The sequence below is a fragment of the Pseudonaja textilis genome, chromosome 6 (assembly GCF_049901715.1).
Source record: "Pseudonaja textilis isolate UNSWEBS1 chromosome 6, rPseTex1.2, whole genome shotgun sequence".
Classification (NCBI taxonomy): domain Eukaryota; kingdom Metazoa; phylum Chordata; class Lepidosauria; order Squamata; family Elapidae; genus Pseudonaja; species Pseudonaja textilis.
The window spans coordinates 2,160,808-2,166,436 of record NC_141995.1 but is presented as its reverse complement, the minus strand read 5'-3'; the positions used below and the strand labels follow the sequence as shown (position 1 = coordinate 2,166,436).

The 5,629-nt window shown below is 40.5% G+C and overlaps 1 protein-coding gene across 1 annotated transcript in view; it reads right to left on the bottom strand.

Moving 5' to 3' along the window:
• ADRA1D (adrenoceptor alpha 1D) overlaps positions 1 to 5,629 on the bottom strand; it is a 288,706-nt gene that overhangs the window by 16,923 nt on the left and 266,154 nt on the right. The window lies entirely within an intron of this gene.

The following is a 5,629-nucleotide window of genomic DNA, read 5'->3' as shown; positions in this document are numbered from 1 at the left end:
TGTGTCGTTATTTCATTCATCCCAGTTTAATTTCCAGGTTGTTTATTTTATTTGTGACAACAGGCGGTTGTATTGATGAATTTTGGATGGGTGGGAGCCATGGAATCTCCAATGGTACAGATATATACATAGTGTGTGTGTGTGTGTGTGTGTGTATGTATGTATGTATGTGTGTGTGTGTGTGTGTGTGTGTATGTATATATATATATATATATATATATATATATATATATATATATATATATATATATATATATATATATAAATATAAAAATATAAAAATATATATAAATTTTGTAGAGAATCCTCAGACTTCATTTTGCTATAGTCGAAAGGTGGGGAAGTATGGCTCAGAAATTCTGGGAGTTGAAGTCCACAAGCCGTAAATAAAGGGGCCACAGTCCCCCATCTTTTGACTATTGTCACTTAAATTCACCCAAAGTATTGATTTAGAAACAGGTGTTCATCGTGTACTTTCATTCTTAATTTTCTGTGAGATTTTGATGGATCCCCAAAGAAGTATTCCACTTGTATATTTTTTTCAAACCACATTTTTTTTCCCCCCATCAACAAACTCACTGTGACTTCTTCCTTGAAATCTCAGCAACAGGTATTGTTCCCATTTCGGTAGGAAACTTAAAAAAAATCACGGATGTTTGTTTGGTGTGAGAGGTAAAATAAGCCGCTTTATTCATGAATTCATGGAACAATCATACTTGTTTCAACTCGTTTACCAATTCACGAGGCAATAATTTTACCCGGCATATCCACCCCCAAATCATAACTCACAAACTACCGTGGTGAGTTATCTATGGCCAGTGGGTGGGATTCAAATAATTTAACAATTGGTTCTGAGGAGGCTTGCTTTCCCTTTCTTCTCCCTGCTCCTCCTCCTCCTCCTCCTCTTGCGCCGGCTGTTCCATTCCCTGTTTCTCCAGCGCCATACTGGGGTCCTTGGCTCACCCACCACCGCCCAGATGCCCTCATTTGCCCCAAGCATTTCTTTGCTAACCCGATTTCCAGCTCTAATTGCATTTTTCGCTGTCCTGTGCAGGGAAACAAAAGTTTGTGAGCCTAAAAAAAACCAAAGTTCAATCAATTCAAACTTTGCGAGATCTTTTTTGGGGGGAATTGAGAGCGTGTGCTGGGTGCCAGGTGCTGGAACGGACCAGTTTCTGTCCTGCAATTGCCCAGGCCCACCAGAGGGAAGGCTGGTATCTACCGGCACTTAAACAGGGTGGCATTCCAGCCCTGACCAGAAAGGGGGCAGCTGGTTATAGGCATTGCAGGCAGGAGACCCTCTCGCTTCAGCGCCTTCCCCAACCTTCTGGCCCTCGGCTGGCGCTTTGACCCTGAGCTGCTGCCTTATGAACAGGCCCGGCCCTGCCGCCTGCTGTAAAGTAAGACAGTTGTCACCCGATGATGTGATTGAAAGTGCCGCGACTCCGTTTGGTTTCTGTCGCTCTTCCCTTGCACTTTGTGTGTGTGGGGGTGTTTCCCTACCTGGAAGGAAGTTGAATGAAAACCAGACATATTCCAGAAAACAGATTTATCGTAACAGGTTCGTCAAACTCAACAACAAAAATATATTAAATATCGGTTCTGGCTGAACCGCTGGTGAACCGGCTGAATCCCATCACTGTCTATGGCCATTATGCCAGTCAAAACCATCTTTCTTACGACAGTGCGTTTATATGAACTCATCAGATACCTGGCTCATATTACCATATGTGGTGGACTTGTGAGGACGCTAGAAAACATTGGACTAAAATTCGCATGTGGTTGGAAAAAATGACAAAGAAACACATAGACTTGAAACCAGAGATCTTTTTATTGGGAATCTTACCTGATACATATAATAAAAATTTGAAGTATTTGATTGTAAATGTATTAACAGCGGCTAGGATTGTATTTGCTAAAAATTGGAAGAGTAAGAAAATTCCATCAGAGGAAGAAACTATTAAGAAAATATTGGATTGTGCTAAAATGAGTAGATTGACATTTGAAATTAGAGAACAAGAAGATAAAACAATTTTATGAAGTTTGGGATCTTTTTTATCAATGGTTAGATAATAAAACATAATAGTAGAATATTTAGAAACTTAGATTAGAATAACATTCTTTCTTTTATAAAACTTTATTAAGATAGTGTTTATATGATACTGAGCTTGGAAAACGACATGTTAAATGATTTGGAACCAAATTGGCTAACTTATGGATAGTCCAAGCGTTTCCAAACTTTTCTCCACGTTTCTACAGCAGATGGACTGTATGGATGATTAATTGATAAGTGTGTCACGTTGACTTTTAGAATAACCACCAGGATAAAAAGCATAGGTGTCCCCAATCCCTACTGGGATGTGCCTGTTTGAAACTGGGCTGCGGGAAAAAGTGGTCAAGATTGTGCACATGGATGCTCCACTCACACCAATAGCAGGCAAACGAGCACATACACACGTGAAATTCCCCTTGCACAAGCGGAAGGCGCTGGCTCTCATCAAAGTGCTTTTTTAATGTCCTATCTGTGCATACTGGTCCTTTTCAAAATATATATTTTTATTAAGAATTTTAATTACCTGTGTATACTCACCCTTCAGTTAATAAACCTGTTCCCCAGTAAATGTATTTTATCGGAAGGGACTTTGGAGAGGCAGGCTAGTTCAACCCTGTTCAAGTTGGAGACCTTATATAACACTCCGGACAAAGTTTGGAGCCAATGGGATTGTAAGAGAGTAAGCAGGTACACACAGTGGGGGATATGCATAGAAAGCAATTCTGTTCATGCTGCAGCCGTGAGTATTCTACATCAAGAGGGCATGTTTCCTTAAGTTGAAAAAAAGGCTATTTAATTGATTCTAAATACGTTTTTCAACTGCAATCCAGTTGTAGAAAATCAGAGATGGAGTTTGTTGTGTAAGTTATCCGCTGCAATTTCCAAGATTAAGGAAGGCTTGTAAGAAATAAAACTTTCTAAACAACAACAAAAAAATCCACATGCACTCCCCAAATACAAAAATATTATTAAATAATTAAAAAAGAAAAAATTAGTGGCTTTCTTAATGTGGACAGAAATAAAGGGAAAACATTTCCTACGTTTCCAGGTCAAATTGTCATCAGGGGGAAGGAATATAATTCATTAAAATTAGGAGGGGTGAATGAATGAACGGCTGATATGCGTACTCCTCGACTTACGACCACAACTGAGCCCAAAATTTCTGTTGCTAAGTGTTGTGGTTCGCCGGCAGCAGGTGTGGACGGCTGAGGTCTCGGAGAGCGAGTACTCAGATGAGGGGCCTGTATAGGATGCAGGGTTGGGGCCAGGACCATCAGGGAATGGGGTGCTGCCTTTGGAGCTTGTGGAGGCTGGCAGCAGTGAGGAGGAGGCCCCCGAGGAGCCTGTGCCCAGGTGCAGGCCTGCTCTCAGGAAAGAGCAGCTGCAGCAGCATGGGTGATTCAGGAGTAAGGCTGAAAGGTGATGGCCCCTCCGTTAAGGGATAAAAGCCAGCTGAGAAACTGGAGTTCTTTGCAGGAAGCAAAGAAGTTTTTGCACTCAAGCCTGGTGGACGTTCGGAATATTTTGGTGTTTGGAGACTCTTTGGGTTTGAAATATTTCTTGGCAAGTTTATCTAGTATTCTTGGCAGCCTGGCACCACCTTGGCAAGGCTCCTTCTTAACAGAGACCATTAGTTTGAAACAGCCTTTTAACAGGGAGGGAACAGAATTCGTAAAGAAACATTAAAAGGTTGTGCTGTTAACTTTGTCTCGTGTTTGTTTCCTTGGAACCAGGTTTGGGTCAGAACAAGTTAACTTAGCGACCGAAGTTACAATGGCACTGAAAAAAAATGACTTATGACCACATTTCACACTTACGACCATTGCAACCGCCATGGTCACGTGATTTATATCTGAATGGTTCACAACTGACTCACCTTTGTGATGGATGCAGTGTCCCATCACGTAATCCCCTTTTGCGACCTGACACGCAGAGTCAATGGGGAAGCCAGATTCACTTAACGACCGGGTGACTAATTTATCAACTCCAAAGGGTCACTTATCAACTGTGGGAAGAAAAGTCATAAAACGGGGCAAAATTCACTAAACAAAGTTTTCACTTAGCAACATAAATTTTGGGCTCAATTGTGGTCGTAAGCTGGGGACTACCTGTATCTTGCCAGATTTTTAGTTGGGTCACTATACTGGTGCAATTAAGGAAAACAGGTAAGGTAATTAACAGGTAAGGTAATGCACTTAGGTGATTAAACAATCATACTTGACATGTGAAAATCTTCCCTTACCTAGAGGCTTCCTCAGCCTCTAACCATTCATTTAGCAACCGGTCGAAGTTAACAGCGGCACTGCAGAAATTGTTTTACAGTCCTCGCACTTATGAACATCACAGGACGTCTAGAGGGTCACGCGATCAAAACCTGGGAGCTTGGCAACCCAAGTGCAGTGCAATTTGATTGTTAAGTGAAGCGGTCGCTAAGCGAAACTGCAAGTATGCTTAAAATAGGACCGGTTTTCCTTTACTTTGCGGATATCGGGGCAAGACTGGTTGCAAAAGTCAACTTTTTCATCGCCCTCTGCAAACTGTCGCTATCTGAGCCAGTGGCTCAGTGAGGCCTGTCTGTATACTTTCCCCATATTTACTCAATTTATATGGGAGCTGGATTAGAAGATGATGAACATAATTTTAAAACTTCAGGAAGAAATATCAGTAAAGCTGACGATATGTGTATGTATATGTATGTATATGTATATGTATGCTATGTATGCATGCACACGTGTACCATATAATACATACAATATACATGTATATTATATACATACACACATATACACACACATGTAAATATATGTGAATATGTTATGTACGTATATATATCTACATATATATATGGTGTAGGTAGGTATGTATATAGCATGTGTATGTGTCTTAGGTATGTATGTGGGTAGATATACACTTATATGTACACTTATATATATATGTGTATGTATGTACATATATCTATATGTATGTATATAGCATGTGTATGTGTCTTATGTGGGTATGTATGTGGGTAGATATACACATGTATGTATGTACATGTATGTGTATATATGTGTATATATATATATATTTTTCTGAGGTGTATATTTGTACATATATGTATGGTATTCAGCTTTGTTTGGTTATTTTCCCACGTCATTATAGTTGTGCTTTTAAAGTTGTAGCAACGTTTCCGCAGAATCTCATCTGCCATCATCAGGCTTCTGTATTGTGTTCATCTGTGAGTCAGACTTTCACAGCCATTTCAGTTTTAAATTTGGGGCTAGCCTACTGCTGTTGGGAGTCTTGGTCTGTGTTTATTGGTCTTGGAGTTTGCTGTGTTCTGCTTGATTGGTGTTTCTAATATCTTCTATTTGTTTTGTGGCTTTTTTTGTGTCTTGATTGTCTGGCAACATTGTGTTCCTGTATTGGAGGCTTTTAGTGCAGCTTGGCTCCTAGTAAATGGACGGCTATCATTTGTTAGGAAGCTAGGTCTGGGTGCCTGGTTGGGGTGTGTTTGAGCTGGAGGTATCAGGGGGGATCTGTTTGTGCCCAGGTGTTTGCCTGGTTTGTGGTGTGGAGATTTTTTTGTTTGTGAGT